Source organism: Anabrus simplex, chromosome 2, assembly GCF_040414725.1.
Source record: "Anabrus simplex isolate iqAnaSimp1 chromosome 2, ASM4041472v1, whole genome shotgun sequence".
NCBI lineage: Eukaryota > Metazoa > Arthropoda > Insecta > Orthoptera > Tettigoniidae > Anabrus > Anabrus simplex.
Window position 1 is genome coordinate 1099761700 of NC_090266.1, and position 21394 is coordinate 1099783093.

Here is a 21394-nt window from a genome sequence, read left to right on the forward strand (position 1 = left end):
TTTTTCCGTGGGCCCTCCCCCATCATATTAGCACAGGCTGCAGGAGTACCTCTGGTGTCAACCTCAAAACACATTACAGACCTACGGTCAGGCAAGCATACTTTCACTTTACAGTACGTGCCCATGTCCAGTAGGTAGTAATGATCGGTCTTTGAATGTTAAAAGCTTCGAATAATATTCATTAAAAATTGTTTATATATTCCAGTGTGGTAAACGTCCGACTCACTGGCTGAATGGTCAGCGTTGAGGCCTTCCGTTCAAAGGGTCCCGGATTCGATTCCCGACCGGTCGGAGATTTTAATCACCTTTGATTAATTCTTCTGGCCCGGGGCCTGGGTGTTTGTGTTTGTCCCAACAATTTCCTCTTCATATTCAGACAACACACTACACTACCAACTACCACAGAAATACGCACTAGTTATTACATCCCTCCATACAGGGTTGGCGTGAGGAAGGGCATCCGGTCGTGAAACAGGGCCAAATAAATATGTGCGGCACAGTTCGCACCCGCGACCCCACAGGTGTTGGAAAAGCTGTAGAAGAAGAAGAAGAAGAAGAAGAAGAAGAAGAAGAAGAAGAAGAAGAAGAAGAATATTCCAGTATGGTAAACCACATCACATATGAGTGGTTTTCGTCACAAAATGGTAATGAAATTTCATTCATGCAGAGAGGGTTAATCACTTGTATTCCTTTCTGCCCTCCTCATATTTTGCATCCTTGAACTTTCACTGTTCACAACCAGGTCTAATATTTCTCGAGTTATCCAATGATTCTTACTTGATATTGCCTTTCTTCCTAACATCCCTCCAGTAGCCCTACTGATCTCATTCTTCACGACTGTCCACTCTTCATCTGTTGTTTCTCATTCAGCCTTTTCGTTTAGTCCTTGTGTAACATATTCCTTGAAACAATCCCGCACTCTCTTTTCCTTCAACTTATCGAGATCTAGCTTATTGCATTTCTTCCTTTCTTCAATTTCTTCAACTTCAGGTGGCATTTCATGACCAATAAGTTCTGGTCAGAATCCAGGTCTACTCCTGCGAAGGCCTAGCGATCCAGCACCTGGTTTCTGAATTTCTTCCTAATCTTAATGAAGTCTGTTTGATACTTTCTAGTGTCTGTAGGTCTTGTCCACGTATACAGCCGTCGTTTGTGGTGTTTTAACCAAGTATTAGCAAGGACTAAATTATGATCCGTGCAGAATTCTACCGACTGGCTTCCTCCTTCATTCCTATGTCCCAGCCCGAATTCTCTTGCTATTTTACCTTCTCTTCCTTGGCTTAAAACCGCATTCCACTCTCTCATCATAATTGGATTCTCATTTCCTTTTACATCTTGTATTAAATCTTCTCTCTAGTCGTGTGTTATTCCGATTTCATCATCCCCTGAACTAGTAAGAGTATGGACCTGCACTATTGTGGTCGGCACTGACTTTGTCTCTCTCTTGACAACAATAATGCTCTCACTATGGTGATCATAGTAGCTTACCCACTGCCCTATTTTCTTATTAATTATTAAATCAATTTCCTGTTCTCCCTGTCAACGTAAACTCAGACAAAAAAATGTCACCCTAGTGCGCACGCACAGATGGATCGTTAAGCCTGTACAGATGGCGCAGTGAACGAGTCCCATGCTCGGCCGCACACGCACTGCCTTTGCGTGAGCATAAGGCAGTAGCGATCAGTGGGACATTGATGTTTCTAGCGGACAGTGTGCGTCAACATGGGTAGATGTACGGATGCGACAGAGTGGCAAAAAGGGGCAATCGTGTTTGGCCGTGCCCAAGGCCACACGCTGCGTGAAGTTGCTGGATTTGTTGGAGTTTCGCAGCGGACTGCTCAACGTGTCTACAAGCAGTGGCTACGAAACACGACGTCGGAATTGTGGTCGGAAAAGGATCCTGACTGAGAGGGACCGGAGACGCGTTTCGCGGCTTGAGTCAAAATCGCTTCCAAACCCGACAATAATTACTGCAGTCAGGGAATGAAAGTCCATCCCAACCTGTTAGCGAGAGAACATTGCGACGGGAACTGCATGCAATGAACATTCGGTGTCGGTCACCTCGCAAGAGGCCATTGCCATTGCTGTGCGTCTTCAATGGGTTAGAAATCATCGAACGTGGACAGTAGCTGAATTGCAGAAGTAATGTGGTATGACGAATCACGTTTAGCCTGTATTTCAATGACGCACGTTGTCGAAGGCATCGAAGGCCAAATGAAGCACTTCATCTTGGATGTGGGCAAGGTCAGGTTCAAACCGGAGGTGGGTCTGTGATGTTTTGGGGGTGATTTTGGTAACATGGATTGGGCGCGCTCACTGAGGTGAACACTAACACGAACCAGCATGTTTATTTAAACATTATGGATGATCACGTGTTGCCTTTCAGTCAACATCTGCATGAGGAGTGTGCTATTGATACCCCGAAATTTCAAGATGAAAACAGCGAACTTCATCGGGCTGGACGCATATGTGACTGGTTTTATGAACACTCCCCCACCCTGTATATCTCGACTGGTCTGCCAAATCATTTGACTTGAACCCCATTGAAAATCTGTGGGACATGCTGGAACAGCGGGTAAAAGGCCGGCATCAGCATCCCCGGAATTTGGTGGAAATGCGCGATCCATTCCTTAGCGAGTGGCTTAACCTGGATGCGACGTACCTGCATAACCCTTTTGGACTTCCTTCCTAACCGAATCCTGGCGGTTATCAAGCCCAGAGGCGGAGGTACACGGTATTAAACGATGCTTGTAATTATTTTTTGTCCGGTGAGCTCACTTCACGTACTGTATACTAACTATATCTGGTGGTTAGGCATATTTTCCCTGGAATCCGTGGACACCGAAGCGTGTGTATACATGGCGTAGTTTGTAGTTTGGGCCCTTCCATTCACTGTTCTTCATTAGTTCCGTTTCGTAGAAACCTTCAGATGTCTGCTGAGCTTTCTGTCTCCTCTCTTCAAGGACGGCAGTCGATGCGGCGGTGTCTGGTAGCCCGAATGCTTGTTTGATGTCTTCCAGAAAGAATGTTTCGTCTGCCATTATGTATGCCATTTGATTCTCTGCAAATTTTGAGATCTGTAGGATCCGTTTCAGGTACCTGGCCTTTTCACGCCCCAAACGAAGAATGTATCTGCCGTCTCTACGGAATGACCCGTCCTAGGTACCACCTGATGAACTGTACTGAACAAACACAACGCATCAGCACACTTGCCAAGGACTGGTAAAAAACCCAAAGAAGTGATGTACCAAAAGAAAATAATGACAAAGTGTAACCTTTATCACATATGCACACATTGTGTTTAATTTCAATAAATATACTAACTATATGCAATTTTAGTTTATCCATTTCCCTATTCATATTCTCTAACCTCGCGTAAGTCCAACCCCTCATCCACGTCGTGGAAGGTGGGCAACGGCATGAAGTAGGGGATTGCCTGCAGGGGTGATGTACAGCGGGGACTGTGTGTGCCCCGGACCGCTGCGGTAGCTGTGAAGGCCCTTCAGGAAATATGAAAAAGTGACGGCTAACGGGGCTCTGGTGAAGTCCTCAATGGCATATGTGGCGGAGAAGGAGACCTTTGGAACGGCAAATCTGGCAGACGAGGCAACCCTTTTCCCTAGGGGTTGAAGAAATGGGGGAAACCACTGCCTTGTGGTGAAGAGGGATCTTCAAAGGCTAAGGGAGACAACCCCTACAGAAAACGGCAGGCTTGGAGGCTCAGGTGGCAGCCCCACCACAAAGCTCGGGTGCTGTGGGATAATAACTCGCACATCTTAAATTCACTTATTAAAGAAACTGAAGTGAAGTGATTCTCTAACCTACCACAACGATTCAAACATCTAACATTCCACGCTCCGACTCGCAGAATGTCAGTATTCTTCCTGATGATTGCCCTCACTCGCAATAGTCCACTTCAGGTGATCCGAATGGGGCACTATTTTATCTTCGGAATATTTTACCCAAGAGGATGCCATCATCAGTAAATCATTTATTTATACTGAAAAAGCTGCATGACCTTGGGAATTAGTTACGTCTGCAGTTTCCCGATGTTTTGAGCCGTATAGCAATATCAACATAGCTAAGGCACTTAAGTATTACAACAAGACCATATCAATTATCCAGACTGCCGCCCTTGCAGCTTCCGAAAGGCTGCTAACCCCCTTTCGACGAACCATTCGTTAGTGTGATTTCTCGACAGATACCCGTTCGACGTGGTTACACCTACGGCTCGGCTACCTGCCTCAGTGGGACGTACAAGTGTCCCCAACGTGGCAAGATCACATGGTTCACAGGTTCTCTCACTCACAATGGCAATTATAGCAGAAAAGAACACATGCCGCATGACTAATATTTTGTGGTGGTGTGGGTGGTGGGAGACAAGAAAAAGCAGAAGAGATACATTTCACACCGACAGAAAGGACTGAACCTACAGATACCCGGCGAGATATTTCAGACTCCGTTGTAGTGTACAACACTGCTTCACAGAAACGTTTGGCGGTTTGCCGAAACAGCCGGGCGTCAGATTATTTCAATTAATCTATGTTCGCAGGACTCTGGTTCGAACCCACCACAAGCTTACAGTTACTCTGCCTATATCACGGAGCCAAATCACTTGGCTATTATTATTATTATTATTATTATTATTATTATTATTATTATTATTATTATTATTGCCGGGATGAGTGGCTCAAACGGTAGAGCGCTGAGTTTCTGTGCCCAGCTTGGCATGTTCGATCCTGGCTCAGTCCGGTGGTGTTTGAAGGTGCTCACCCTCGTGCCGGTAGATTTATTGGCATGTAAAGGAATTCCTGTGAGATGAAATTCTGACACCTAGGCATCTCTGAAAGCCATAAAAATGTAGTTATTGAGGGTAAAACTATTATTATTCTTTCTTTCTTTCTTTCTTTCTTTCTTTCTTTCTTTCTTAATCTATTATCCCTCCAGGGTTGGGTTTTCCCTCGGACTCAGCGAGGGATCCCACCTCTACCACCTCAAGGGCAGTGTCCTGGAGCGTGAGACTTTGGGTCAGGGACAGAACTGAGGAGGAGTACCTCGCCCAGGCGGCCTAACCCGCTATGCTCAACAGGGGCCTTGTGGAGGGATGGGGAGATCTGAATGGATAGACAAGGAAGAGAGAAGGAAGCGGCCGTGGCCTTAAGTTAGGTACCATCCCGGCATTTGCCTGGAGGAGAAGTGGGAAACCACGGGAAACCACTTCGAGGATGGTTGAGGAGGGAATCGATCCCCACTCTACTCAGTTGACCTCCCGAGGCTGAGTGGACCCCGTTCCAGCAATCGCACTATTATTCAAATTTTGTGGCAGAGCCGGGAATCGAACCCGGGCCTCCGTGAGTGGCAGCTTATCACACTAATCACTACACCACAGAGGCGGACATTATTTTATTATTATTATTATTATTATTATTATTATTATTATTATTATTATTGTTGTTGTTGCTATTTGAAAAACAGCATTCATCGACTCAGACAAAGCTGATGACACGGTCAGATTTGTAACTCTGGGGACATCCATCGCATTCATAAATTTAAATACTTGGAAGAAATTCTCACTCCCAATGGAAATGAAAAGGAGGGTGGGGAGGAAGGAGATAGTCTTCAGACTATGCCATTACTCCTGCAAGTTCAAGTCCATCTCTATTCAGTCCAAATTAAAACTGCACTGTGATCAGAACGGAGTGCCTTTATGGGCAGAAATACTGACAAGTGTGGCAGACTCAGACTTTGAAATATGAGAAAGGAAGTTCCTTCGAAAAATGTTGGGTCCAAAGAAGTCGCAGAATTGCTAACACAGTTTTCGATTGAGATTAAACCAGAAACTCTATAAAACCACAGAAAAATTACGGCGTCGATGAGGTAAAGAAGGTTGACCTTTCATGAATACATATAAAGGATAAATTAAGAGAGTTTGGCCAACAAAATACTCCTACAAGAAAAGTAGAAAACACATTCAGGATGGCTTACGCAGATGCACAAAGACCTAGCAGAAGTGGGTATCAAAGACTCAGGACCGAACAACATTTAGGAAAATGTTTGCAGGAATGAGGAACGGTCCCGAAAATCCGGTGGCCAACCCACGGAACATCTCGACGGAATAGCAAGAAAGGAGGTGCCAAAGACTTAAGGATCTGTGGGGAGAAGGGCGTGACAGAAGGACAGGTAGATTGCGTAAACGTGGCTCACGGATGACCATATCGATGAACGAATGTATTGGCTTTACGTCCCAATAACTACTTTTACGGTTTTCGGAGACGCCGAGGTGCCGGAATTTAGTTCCGCAATTCTTTTACGTGCCAGTAAATCTACCGGCACGAGGCTGACGTATTTGAGCACCTTCAAATACAACCGGACTGAGCCAGGATCGAACCTGCCAAGTTGGTGTCAGAAGGCCAGCGCCTCATTATCAGTGTCCAAACATTCAGACCCAAAGCAAGCAAGAAAGAAGATTTTGCTCTTGAATTCCTTTTGGAACTTCTCACAATTACCGCGGTGCAAGGAATCTGAATAATTTGGAATGAAAATGAGAGAAAATGCAGAAATTGCCGCCGTAGCTGAGGTCTGTGACACCTGTGTGTTCAGCTGTCCAAATTGGCCATAAACGGGTGAACACTAATCTCCAACGAGAATATATTAACGCTCGTAAACTATGTTCCTTGATTGGACTGTCAAGATTTCACTTTCTCCCCGAATATATAATATAATAATATTCAATATTTTATAATACTCGTTCTTAACAGTGTTTTATAACACTAGTTCTTAAGATTCAGCTGACATAGGATAAGAACGAACCTTGGAAGTTAAGTTCTCGATAATTACGAAGTTCGTTGATTCTGCCTCGGGGATGATTCAGGTAGCCCATACTAATTTGAATTAGGGGCAGTGTCTCGTTAAATCTGCTTTGAGTTCGGTATACAAGTTGTAGTATTTTTTTTACAGTGAAATGATTTTATTATGTTAATGTTAAAATCAAGTTCGTCATGGTCTCCTTTTAGATCAGATGTTCTCAGGGTAGCGTGATAGCTCAGTAGCACTCTAGCTAATCTCTAACAAAGGCAGCTGCAGTTGAAATCCCAGTTAATGCACTTGAGATTTCAGACATGGAAGGTCTTGCTTCTGATTTTTTTTATGCTACGTAACACAGCAGGTCCTGTCACGTATGATCTTAAATGTAATAACCATGTATAACTATACAATCCAGAAGACTCTATGCAAGATGAATGAGCTAAAATATCCTCAAATAAGTCGTGAAGCATTAAGACCTGTATTTATCTTCGGTAGTATTACCTGCAGTATTTTCTAGGGTGTCAGTACCGGCTGAGATAATGGTATTGACGTTGTACACTTAAATGGAACTACACTGTTTTCCACACTTGGCATTAGAGATATGGCAATTGAAAATTCGAGGGAGTATTTTTAAAATCCGACAAATACTTCTCGAGAAAATAGAAGGTTTTCAAACGTGATCCATTCACCAGCCTTGGGCCGCCCTATTCCAATAACTGTGTCCCTTAAAAGCCGTAATATATATCCATTTTTCTTTTACGTGTCACCTACGGATATATTAAACATAGGCCTACATGCGTACATCTTCATTACAGACCGTTATTCCTTTCAGCCTCTGCGAATTTACTAACTGCCACTACAATACTCTATTTGTAACTAGTTCTGTGGCCTCTTTTAGTTCTATATCTCTTATCTTTAAATCGTTAGAAATTGAGTCTAACCATCGTCATCTTGGTCTCTCTCTACTTCTTTTAACCTCCACAACAGTGTCCATTCGTCGTAGGTAACCTATCCTCATCCATTCGCCTCACGTCACCCCACCATCGAAGCCGGTATATGCGTACAACTTCGTCCATCAAGTTCATTCCTAACTTAGCATTATCTCATTCCGAACACCCTCTTGCCATTGTTCCCACCTGTTTGTACCAGCAATAATTCTCGTTAGTTTGATGTCCGTTACTTCTAACTAATGAATAAGATATCCTGAGTCCACCCAGATTTCACTGCCGTAAAGCAAAGTTTGGTCTGAAAACAGACCGATGTAAAGATAGTTTCGTCCGGGAGCTGACTTCCTTCTTACAGAATACTGTTGACCGCAAACTGCGACCTTACTGCATTAGCTTTACCGCACTTTGATTCAATTTCACTTAGTATACTACCATCCTGGGAGATTACCCATCCTAAATACTTGAAATGATATACCTGTTCCAGCTTCGTATCCCCAATCTGACATTCAATTCGCTTGGATTTTGTATCTTATTGGCATTAATTTAGTCAAAGTTTTATACAATGCCGTGTTATCAAGGCGTGTTTATGACCACAGTAGAGTGAATAACTAGCTGTCAGGAGAAGGTGAAGAAACTCTGTAGGCCTACGTAGGGAGTGCTTTGGCCGTCTGATTATTTATTCAAATAGACCTCATGGGTGGTGAACAAAGCACGTTTGAGACATTCCAGTTTCTCGAGAAGTACTTGTCGGAAAATGAAAATAATGACACCCCTGAATTTTTAGTGACTATATCTGTAGCGCTAGTTGTAGTAAACAATAACTCCGGCTGTAATGAACCTCTAAGGACTTAAAACATTTGATTCACTATCCCCGAAGTTCACTATTAGCGAAAAAGCCTTATTCCACGCAGAATTAAGTAAACAAGTCGTACAAACATTTATTGTCATAAAAATACTATAGAAACAAGAAGTGTGTTACTGTACAAACAGTTCTGATAATGACATACTGTACATTGCTCAATGATAAAAACATTTTCATGCACTGTACTTATAGTTATTGAGCCTTGAATATGTCTGTTTTTTGCAGCTGCTTACTGTACAATGTTTTAACCAAAAATATTATGTAAATCCTTCTCTAGAGATTAAACGGCTCTCTTCCTTCCTTGTCCGGTGACCCAGATATGTCCGCTATGGTCAATACACTGACAAGGACAGAATTTATGATACGAAGGACGGAGATGATTTGCCTTTTCCCAACGAGAGGTTGTCTTTTGTTCGGAGACTAGTAGGGCGGGTCTCTCACCTCGCTTCCCGGAGCTCCATCTGTCCTTAATTTCAACAAAATAAGGAAGACCATATAGGTCTGGCTCGTTGGCTGAATGGTCAGCGTACTGAGGGTCCCGGGTTCGATTCCCAGCCGGGTCGGAAATTTTAATCGCTTCTGATTAATTCTTCTGGCACGGGGACTGGGTGTTTGTGTCCGTCCCAACACGCCTTCTTCCCCCTCCTAGGCCTTTCATCTCCCATCGTCGCCATAAGACTTATCTGTGTCAGTGCGACGTAAAGCCAATTCTATAATAATAATAATAATAATAATAATAAGTGAAGAATTGCAGATATTAAGTAGCACATGTGTGCAACAAAGGCATTGTAAGTTTATTCGAGCTCCATGTTACGCAGTAAAAGTACATTCATTTCAGAGCAAAATGATCAAAAAGGTAGATTCCAAAAACTGGTTTCTGTCTCAACTTCCGCAAGCGGCTCCTTTTGATTGTCGGGCGCAATTTTTAAGCGGACATATATTAAAAAAAACAGCTCGACAAGTGATCAAGTAAATTGGCCAGTAGATTGAACGTTCAACGCGGTGGCATCATGTTGTACATGTTGCACAAATACCATCACATAAGTGTGTAAAGTGTGACAATATTTCCAGAAAATGATGGCAATAAGTTGGTACTGTTATTCTAAAGACGCAGTTGGCATTGTTACAGCCTAAGGAGGCGGAATAGGATCATGGTGTTTATAGGGTTGCGATATTCTGAAACCCCAAAATGAGGACACACTGAACGGGATTGAGGACTGCCGAATCCCGAATGAAACATTATTAGTTCAATTTTGTGTTGTCAAATAGCTGTATTTACAGGAGAAACAAACAAAATAAAAATTTCACACACATCGCACATAACTACACTTACTTCAGAATCCATGTCCCATGGGTATTTATTACTGGAATGGATCACCTTTATAACATCGTTTTGTCGACACAAATATTTAAAATAATTTTCGCAATTCACATGTCTAAATTTAATTTTACCATTGCCATCCCTTTTACAGAATCAACTGTCAGTCTACTTCTCTCGCTTGTCCACTGTGTCTGTAGGCTATTAAGGAGAACAACCTTAGCGATAAAAGTCTTAACATATAAAATAATAATCATAATAATAATAATAATAATAATAATAATAATAATAATAATAATAATAATAATAATAATAATTTTATTTGCTTTACGTCCCACTAACATTTTTACGGTTTTAGGAGACGCCAACTTATAAAATCAAACAGTGTTTCTGTGCCGTACTTTTTCAAAATCAAGGAACTTATTTCAAATTACCTAAAGAGATAATGAAATGTATGGCTTTTAGTGCCGGGATATCCCAGGACGGGTTCGGCTCGCCAGGTGCAGGTCTTTCTATTTGACTCCGTAGGCGACCTGTGCGTCGTGATGAGGATGAAATGATGATGAAGACAACACATACACCCAGCTCCCGTGCCGCTGGAATTAACCAATTAAGGTTAAAATCCCCAACCCGGCCGGGAATCGAACCCAGGACCCTCTGAACCGAAGGCCAGTAGGCTGACCATTCAGCCAACGAGTCGGACACCTAAAGAGATGATTTATTGGGTGAGGAATATGTAATTTAATGAAGATCCAGCTGGATGAATACACTAGTTCGCTCGAATCTCGTATATCGCAAAAGCAAACTGTTAAGTGAAAACCGGAAGGAAGGAGAATTATCGCAGCTACCTCTATGCTAGCTGAAAATATCGATACATCAATTGTAAGCAATGTAAGTCGATATTTTCAGCTTTACTAGCATAACAGATCGACTGTAAGCGAATAACAAACGGTGTACCTCAATAGTCCATACAAAAAATATATAACTTGTTGACGATACTAGACGAAAATGAAAGTCAAAAGATCTTACGTCCCAAAAATTAAAAAAATGTGGACATTACCAGAAATCATAAAAATTTACTGGGACGCTACATTAAACGTGGAAAATGCGGACATGTCCATATAAATGCGGACGTATGGTAACCCTAGGTGTTTACAATGCATTAGTAAAGGATAAATTATCTCAACTGATCCTCCTCATAGGATCATCATCTTGGGAGGCATCAATTGATATACAGTACAAGGAGTTACCAGCACTTAGAGATCTCATTTCTGAAGAAATTTTGAGCACAAAGATAATCGTACATTCCTAGGTTCCATTTTCATATATTACTGTACATGGTTGCACCAATTTGAAAGTCACTTGTAAAATACGATTTCTTTAGTTTGATGTGTTAAATGGGAGTATAAACCAAGAAACTGAGGAAATAACGAAAGAACTTCACGGAAATAATCGGTACTGAAATCGCATTACTGTGAGCAGGTCATGCGAGCAAGTGTAACGAAGCAGACGGTGGCAAGACTGACCGCGCCTCATTTAAAAGAGTACCAGTTTTGGAAGACTGATTTGTTCCCAAAGTAATAAATGGACATTAACACAAAAACTTACACAACTGAATTTACTTAATTTGCCGTTCTGGCGGATAATAATAATTAATAATTTCGTGTGGCTATTTCTAGCCGGATGTAGCCCTTGTAAGGTAGACCCTCCGATGAGGGTGGGCGGCATCTGCCATGTGTAGGTAACTGCGTATTATTGTGGTGGAGAATTGTGTTATGTGTGGTGTGTGAGTTACAGGGGATGTTTGGGACAACACAAACACCCAGTCCCCGGGCCACTGGAATTAACCAATGAAGGTTAAAATCCTCGACCCGGCCGGGAATCGAACCCGGGACCCTCAGAACCGAAGGCCAGTACGCTGACCATTCAGCTAACGAGTCGGACACTGGCGGATAAGACATGTATAGTTGTATTTAAAAAATGTAAGTTGGTAGTGTTTAATAATCCGATGGAAAAAGGCAGAATGCCATTTTAAGAGCCCCTTAACACCATTTACAATAAGGAAACAGAATGTAATACCTTTAGCAGATCTGGAGGTGGACGTTCTTTTCGACTCACCCTGGATAACTCATCCTTTGCTGTTCCTTAATAATACTCTTTCCTTGGACTTAAAGAGAACAATGAAGTGCCAAATACTTTCAGTCGTCTGATACAAGACCTGCAGTCATTTTTCGGTTGTGGAATAAACATTTCCTTCAACAAAACAACTCTTCCTGAGATCGCCTTTACCATGCTTTAAAATTAATCATTCTGCAGGAAGTCTGACACGTTTGCTAGTCATGTTGGCTATAATCGGACATCACCTAAGGGCCCGAGATCGAGAGAAAGTTACATGTGCGAATAATTTCTACTTACTACAGCAGTTCTGGACGAGGAAGAGGCGACAGTCTTATGTGATAGCTCTTTCCAGCTGCTCGTCTCAGTGAAACTCCGTATGATCTCAGTTCACTACTTACAGCTTCCCGAAAAACTGCGACGTGTGTATATGAGAATGACATTGATGAAAATGTAGCCTTCAAGAGAACTTTGCTTCAATACTTGAACGAAGTTCGTTGAGTACCTTAAATCCTTAGACCAGAATTATTTTAAAATACGAAAGGGAAGTAGTTTCTCAGTACTGCTCCATACATCCAGAACTGAATCCAGCATTCCGTTCATTGTTTTAGTGAACTCTTAACCATCAAACCAACTTTCTTTGTAATTAACGTCATTGTCCCAGCAATTCATTGCTCTTCTTCTTCTTCTTCTTCTTCTTCTTCTTCTTCTTCTTCTTTTTCTTCTTCTTCTTTTGATACACTTGAGGGTCGCGGCGGCGAACTGTGTAGCACATGTAGATTTTACCCTGTTTTACGGCTGGATGCCCTTCCTGACACAACCCTATATGTAAGGATGTAGGCCTAATCACTATTGTGTGTTACTGTGGTGGTTGGCAGTGTGGTGTGTGATTTTAATATGAAGAGGAGTGTGTTAGGACAGACACAAATACCCAGTCCCCGAGCCAGAAGAATTAATCAGGAGCGATTAAAATCCCCGACCCACCGGGAATCGAACATGGGACCCTCTGAACCGAAGTGCAGTACGGTGATCATTCAGCCAACTAGTCGGACCATTTATAATAATAATAATAATAATAATAATAATAATAATAATAATAATAATAATAATAATATAACAACAATCATAGTCCGCTTCTGTGGTGCGATTAACTGACATCCTCGGAGGCCCGGGTTAGATTCTCTGCTCTGCCACGAAATTTGAAAAATGATATGAGGACTGGAACGGGGTCCGCTCAGCCTCTGGAGGTCAATTGAGTAGAGGAGGTTCGATTCCCACCTCAGCCATCCTCGAAGTGGTTTTCCGTGGTTCCCACTTCTCCTCCAGGCAAATACCGGGATGATACCTAACTTAAGGTCACATCCGCTTCCTTCCCTCTTCCCTACCTATCCCTTTCCATCTTCCCGTCCCCCGACAAGGCCCCTGTTCAGCATAGCAGGTGAGGCCGCCAGGGCAAGGTCCTCGTCCCCAGTTGTATTTCCCCGACCCGAAGTGTCATGCTCCAGGACACTGCCTTTGAGGTGGTAGAAGTTGGATCCCTCGATGAGTTCGATGGAAGAGCCGACCCTGCAGGGTAAAGCGATTAAGAAATAATGAAATAATAATAATAATAATAATAATAATAATAACAATAATAATAATAATAATAATAATAATCCGCTTCTGTGGTGTAGTCGTTAGTGCGATTAACTGACATTATTATTATTATTATTATTATTATTATTATTATTATTATTATTATTATTATTATTATTATTATTATTATTATTATTATTATTATTCGTAGGACTATTGCAGCCTGGGTGCAGCCCTTCTCAAGTAGACACTCCATGAACGGTAGGCGGTTTCCGTCGTATGAAGTACCGACTGTACGTGTAGTGGAAGAACATGCTGTGTGTTGTGTGTGAGCAGTATGGTATTGTAGAGACAGTAAAAGCTCCCAGTCCCCGAGCCATGGGAATTAAGTATTCGCAGTTATAATCCTAGAGTCCGGCCGGGAATCGAACCCATGCCTCTTATACCTACGGTTAGTCTGCTACCACTCAGCCAAGGAGGCGAATACTTCATTATTAGCCGATGACCTTGTGGCAGTAAAAAGTGTTTCATGAACTGTGGAACTGCAGGCCATTCTAAATTTTATTGCCACTGATTACGTCGTCTGTTATTGGTTGAACACACTGGGCGAGTTGGCCGTGCGGTTAGGGGTGTGCAGCTGTGAGATTGCATTCGGGAGATAGTGGGTTCGAACCCCACTGTCGGCAGCCCTAAGGATGGTTTTTCGTGTTTTCCCACATTCACATCAGGCAAATGCTGTTCCTTAATTAAGGCCACGGCCGCTTCCCTCCCACTCCTAGCCCTTTCCTATCCCATCGTCGCCAAAAGACTTACTTGTGTCGGTGTAACGTAATTCAAATCGTAAAAAAAACTGCTTGTACACAGTACTAAAAGAGTGAGAGAGGAATTGTAGCTCCTATTTCTTCGTCAAAGCAAAACAAAAAAAAGAAAGGAAGCTGATAGACTGATGTGCCTGTTTGTATCGTGACCACAGCCACAGGATCACCAATTTTATGTGAAATCTGAACCACAATAAGTGACTTTTCGTTTTAAAACCCCACGTACATTGACCTTTATGTATGGTGTATACCACTAAATATTCAGCCAGAAGGATGTAGTGGGAGCCTAAGACTTGTAATAAGCCTCTATCCTAGATTTCTCTCGGAATTATGAGGAAAAGTGGGACGTGGGTTCCGGAAAGGGAACAGCTGACCTTTAACGCTGGGAATGGAATTTCGGAATGGAGCAGTTTTCTGGTGTTATCATGGAGCATGTGTTGATATACATATCCACGAATATGAGTGGTAGGAAAGTAACGTAAAAGTTAAAATAATAATAGGAATATTAATTGTATAACATCCCTTCAATTGCTAAACATTTTAATATACATGGGGGTCTCGCAATAGTTATTTTACGTGCCATAAGCCAAATGCACAGAACTGTTGTACTGAAAGCCCCTAGAATGCTACCGGCTTTAACGGGATCGAACCTGCCATCATGAGAACAGGACAACGGCGACTGCGTCACTGAGGTCAGCATAAGCTCGTGTAAATATTGATCCGCTCAATGACGTCCTGATCAGAATCTTCGTTTTGAGACATCGGGGTCCCGAGTTCGATTACCGGCTGGGCCGTAGAAATACAATATTTTCAAAAGTTAATTGCCTGCTTTCGGAGACTGCTCTCCCAAACATTTCTGTTACTCTAACCTCACACCTAATACTACCTTCCAACACATTTATGAAGATTTCTATACACGGCAAACGCTATCCACCCGTATAGTTCAAGGTCTGCAACAGGCTAGTGGGAGCTTCACGAAATTATTATTATTATTATTATTATTATTATTATTATTATTATTATTATTATTATTGTACCGGTAGGTACACCTCTACGCCGCACATTTAAATCTTGCGCCAATAAAACCTCCTCTACTGGAGGAACAGTGAACTTGGAACTAGACCTCCTTAAACTTTTACTCAGAAGATGTCACTACCTTAATTTTGTGATTGTGAAGTCTCCAGGACTGTGTGAATTTCAACGTGATTTGGTTACCATTTATCAAGAAGTTTGGACTTTCTACAATAGATGTCACTACAAAACCTATGATCATGCACCCTGGTGCGAAGTGAGAGAACTTTTTTAAAAAGAAATTTTGTATTCATAAGTTTTTTCTTTACTAAATTTCGTTCATTCATTTGTGGGTTGGCAATATTTATATTTTCTTTCCGCCAGTTTTGAATCCAGCCAATCGCTAATTTTTGTAATTAATTTACGACCAATCCTGGATTTCTTCTTCGACTTTGAGTGTAAATTGTGTATGGTCCAATAAAATTGAGAGAGTGTAGCTTGATTATTCATGAAAGGTCGCGAACCTTCCCCGAGGGTTTATAAACTGCGGATTTTCACGTCTCTTGGCCATTTGATCAACATCTAACTAAGTGTGTGTATGTGAAGCAGGAGGCGGGAGGTGCGTCTTTCAGCAGGCAGCAGTTCTTCAGCAAGGTAATGGGCGTTTAACATCTTTATTTAATGCTAGCTCCGCAGTTTAATCCGAGGGATAGGTCCGAAACTTTAATATGTAACCAACTTCTCTAAAATGTAAATTCTGCCGGCTAATGTGAAAATTTCATAAGATCTGTAACTGTAATTCGGGGATAGAGAGTGATTTACCTTCTCGAGCTCCCCTTCATATTGGTTTGAGGTGACAACGCTTTGTAACTGGTGTTCTTCCTTTCCGTAATGTATTAAATTATTCTTATTCGAGTCACCCCCATAGTTTGGGAATAGCCCCTGTTTCATCGGCCTAGTGCCTTTTAGGTTTTAAGAATGCATATTTAGGAGTGGAAGTACACGCCTCCATTCAATTTGGTGTTTCGGGCCATTTACTTAACCTGTTCTTTTCTGCTAAGGCCCAGTAGGTTGGGTACAAGATACCCCTGTTTCCTTTTTGTAAGTTGTGCCTTGATGGCAAATAATTGTAAGTTTCTGGTATTGCCTTAAATAGGCTTGAAAAACTGAGAGAGTGTCAGCTCTTTTCTTGTGTGGTAACTGTGCCTCTGGGAGGCTTGATATTTGAAGTTGGGAGCATGTGCTCCAGGGATTAGGGGCTTTCTGCCCTTTGAACAATTTGTGCTCGCCTGTAAAAGTTGAGCTAGGAGCTCAAAATTATAATACTAGGGCTTGTAGCCCAAGAGTGTTAAAATTCTGAAATCTTGGATATTTCTAAGTCTTGTTTCTAATTGATATGTCATTGTAATTTCTCTAAGTGAAAAGTTGTTAAAATTTTGTCTTTCTTTTTTTGGAAAATATATCCTTTGTTAAAATTTTAAATTAACTTTGACCTTGTAGTTAGACCCATGCATCCCGGCACCTTCTTTCACCTCTGCTGGTCCACCAAACCACGGTAACAATTATTATTATTATTATTATTATTATTATTATTATTATTATTATTATTATTATTATTATTATGTTCAAATTCCTTTAGAGTATACCACGTCAGAAAAAAGAGGACATTAAGACATATTTGTGAAAAATTAAACCTAATTTCAATATTTTTCAATTGTTTAGTTGGTTGTCTACGATGCCAGGGGTAGAGAAACTGCTGCTAATTGACGTCAGTAGATAAATGGATCAGTTCATTCCAAGCTGGCCTAAATAATTTTCTGTCATATCCATATTCTATGTCCTATTGTGCTTACCCAAACTGTACAATAACTAAAGGCTGTCCATTATTAGTGCTCCTCAGACTAAGACCGGCCGAAGTCAAGATTAATTTATTGCTTGTCCGGCTCCTTGGCTGAATGGTAGGCGTCGCGTCGTGTCCTTCTGTTCAGAGGGCTCCAGGTTCGATTCCCTGCCGGACCGTCGATTTTAATCTTAAATGGTTTATTCCCTTCACTCGGGGACTGGGTCTTCGTGTTGCCCCCAACATCCCTGCATCGCATACACTACACACACCACTATCCTTCACCATAACACATAATTCCTCGTACATGGAGGATGTCGCCCATATCGCATAGAACCTCAATTGTTCTCACGTAGGACGAGCGGACCGCAGGCCAACCCTCAGATCCGGGTAACTATTCCTGAACTGATCAAGAATCGAACGCGTGGCCTCCAGGTAAGAAGTAGGCTCGCTAACTGTGGACAGTGGGGGGTCGCCTTTTAAAACACAGTTCAATACATCGTCATTATAAATCACCAAGATTTATCAAAGCTCACTTTAACCAAATGTCGTCATTCCAAAAATAAGACTCTTGGCACATTTTGGATTAAGCAAGCGCTGAGATACGTCCTCTAGCCTACTTAGGCCTTTCACGTGTAAACTAGAGTAATTCCTGTGTTTGCAGAAAATGTCTTTAAAGGAAACATCCAACGACGAGGAAGCAAGTACACCTGTCCATGTATGCGATTTAATTCGTAAGTTAAGAGATCTAAATTTTAAGGCGAATCTTTTCCAGAGTTATGCAATTTTTTCATATATGGAGCTGTACTTGAACTATCAATTACAGTTCGTTTAATAAATTGCAGGGTTGAATTATTCAATGACCATCAATCATCAGACAAATGTAATAGTAATGTTGTTACCGGGCGAGTTGACCGTGCGCGTAGAGGCGCGCGGCTGTGAGCTTGCATCCGGGAGATAGTAGGTTCGAATCCCACTATCGGCAGCCCTGAAAATGGTTTTCCGTGGTTTCCCATTTTTACACCAGGCAAATGCTGGGGCTGTACCTTAATTAAGGCCACGGCCGCTTCCTTCCAACTCCTAGGCCTTTCCTCTCCCATCGTCGCCAGAAGACCTATCTGTGTCGGTGCGACGTAAAGCCCATAGCAAATAAAATAATGTTGTTGGTCTTGTACAGAGCGAGTTGGCCGTGCGGTTGGGGGCGCGAAGCTGTGAGCTTGCATTCAGGAGATAGTGGGTTCGAACCCCATTGTCGGTAGCCCTGAAAATGGTTTTCCATGGTTTCCCGTTTCATACCTGGCAAATGCTGGGGCTGTACCTTAGTTAAGGCCACGGCCGCTTCCTTCCCACTCCTAGCCCTTTCCCATCCCATCGTCGCCATAAAACCTGTGTTGGTGCGACGTAAACCAACTTGTAAAAATAAAGTTGGTTTTCTGGTCTCCCTTCAGAGCGCATAAATCTTTCGCCTTTTACTTCCCCCCTACTACTGTTACGGCTTTCGGATACTTCGAGGTGCCAGAATTGTGTCCCCACAGGTCTCTAACAAACTACTGATACAATGCTGCTGCATTTGAGCACCTTCAAATACAACCAGAACTCATCAAACATTAGCCCGGCTCAGACAAATTTCCATCCTTTGACATCGAGAAAGGTATCGAGGAACACAGGTTTAGGATATCAAAATACCCAAAACAAATCTCGCTCAGGATCTTGTACATCCACGAATTTATTACCGGAGAGTAGAGGTCATTAGAACAGTTGAAAGGGTCTCATGCACTGCGAGGATTCAAGCAGGTAGTAAATTTTGAACTTCACTCGAGATCACTTACTTGTGCTGTGGCATTGGCTGGAACTAACGGGAAGACGAGACCTTGCCAGATCTCGTGCGTGGGAGGAGCAGCCTCAAGGACGAAGTGACGTCACAGACAATACCGTTAGTGCACCGTTTGGTTAGCTTTAGTTCGTTACCGGCCGCGACCCGGGCCAAGGGCGCACAAGTCATTTCACGGAGTCCGAGGCTCCTGTTAAGACCAAACGACGTCTGGGTACTATAACGCAACTATTTCACGGATAAGAAAATTTGCGGCCTGCCTGAAGTGCTATTGGCGATAGTTATATTCTCTATTGAAGAGCCAGTAAATCAATTTTAACGTCATTAGTCCCTATTAATGGCAGATGACCTTAATGAACTAATTTAAGGGAGAGGACAACGAGGGTGATTCCTTACATTCAGCCTGTCACAAAAGCATTCTTTCTTCCGAACGTGTTTGACTCAGGCTGAAACAACACAAAAAATATTATTTATTTTCCGTATCACGAAACGGGAGTAAGGGTTACACATACATACACACATACATTTATTTTTGCATTTTATACTCTACCAGCGTAATTAGTATATAATTAGGCATTCAGTAACTTCTCTTCACCCTCTGTATCAGGGATTTCTAAATGGCGGCCCACGAGGACATTAAAAAATTATACATTTTAAGAAATGTGAGAAAATTTTTTAAAAAATATTTCATAGCTCGTTCAAAAACTTAGAACTTAGAACTAATTCATTCTTTAATATTATTTCCTGTTTTAAGTATTCAATTCATTATTTTCAATATGCCCCCCTCCCCACCTACTTCGATGCACAGTTCACAATGGTGCAATAGTGAACTTTGGACTCTATTCAGGATGCGCGTGCGTGTGTGTGTGTGTGTGTGTGTGTGTGTGTGTGTGTGTGTCGCGCATTACCTCTGTCCCCCACTTCCCACTTTACCTCCCTTCCTTCCTCTAACGCACAGCAACAGGCAGCGGCTGGCTCTCTGGCATAGACGGTAAGATCATCAATTTGATTCGCGTGCCCGAAAGTAGCTAAATATCCTCAATTTATCGAAAAGAAAAATTTTCTCCGCCAATCCGATTGCACCATCGTTCTTAATACAACACTAAGAGCATCTCTGTTTTTTTTTTGTCGGTATAGTTATGACAGATCCTATAGTTATTAGCACAAAAATGGGGTCGATAACTATACAGTTAAATATCGTAAACTGTCCCATCAATGGGTGTTCTTACCGAGCTCGATAGCTGCAGTCGTTTAAGTGCGGCCAGTATCCAGTATTCGGGAGATAGTAGGTTCGAACCCCACTGTAGGCAGCCCTGAAAATGGTTTTCCGTGGTTTCCCATTTTCGCACTAGCCAAATGCTGGGGCTGTACCGTAATTAAGGCCACAGCCGCTTCCTTCCGACTCCTAGCCCTTCCCTGTCCTATCGTCGCCATAAGACCTATCTGTGTCGGTGCGACGTAAAGCAACTAGCAATGGGTGTTCTTTACCTAATAAGACAGACATTTTTAGACGTGTTAATAACGCATTTTGTACACGTCTAAGAAAAGTAATGTCATCTCCACACAGACCATGAGTGGAGTGAAAGGAGTGTAAGGTAAAGGTTTCCACTATCAGTAACCTCGGCACAGCAAGGGAACTTTATGGTTTAGATCAGACCGATCGCAATGCAATTTGGTAGGCAGATCGATTAAGAAATCAGAAACTCAGTGGTGATAAACATTCTGCCGTAAACTAATATTTACATACTTAGCAATTTGTTGCTCTGGTTTTAAATAGAAAGCATCAACTGCAATTAAACTTGGCTGGATAACAAGTAAGATATATTATCAGAACGCCTGCAATCCACGTCAAAACGAAATGAGCGATTCTGAGCATGAATCCGACAGTTTACATGTTTATGCTAATAAAATATTGTAGTTATACTATTAATGGCATTTCCACTTCCGGAGGTGCTCATGGCCCTGAGGTTCACTCAGCCTACACTAAACATGAGTACCAGGTTGATTCCTGGGGAGATTGGGCTGAGTGGCTCAGACGGTTGAGGCGCTGGGCATCTGACCCCAACATGACAGTTCGATCCTGGCTCAGTCCGGTTGTATTTGAAGGTACTGAAGTACGTCAGCCTCGTGTCGGTAGATTTACTGGCACGTAAAGGAACTCCTGCAGGACAGAATTCCTGGACCTCGGTGTCTCCGAAAAAACCGTTAAAGTAGTTAGTGGAACGTAAAGCAGTTATTATTATTATTATTATTATTATTATTATTATTATTAT

The 21394-nt window shown here is 42.2% G+C and overlaps 1 protein-coding gene across 1 annotated transcript in view; it reads right to left on the reverse strand.

Moving 5' to 3' along the window:
* tfc (triforce) overlaps nucleotides 1-21394 on the reverse strand; it is a 581513-nt gene that overhangs the window by 223256 nt on the left and 336863 nt on the right. The window lies entirely within an intron of this gene.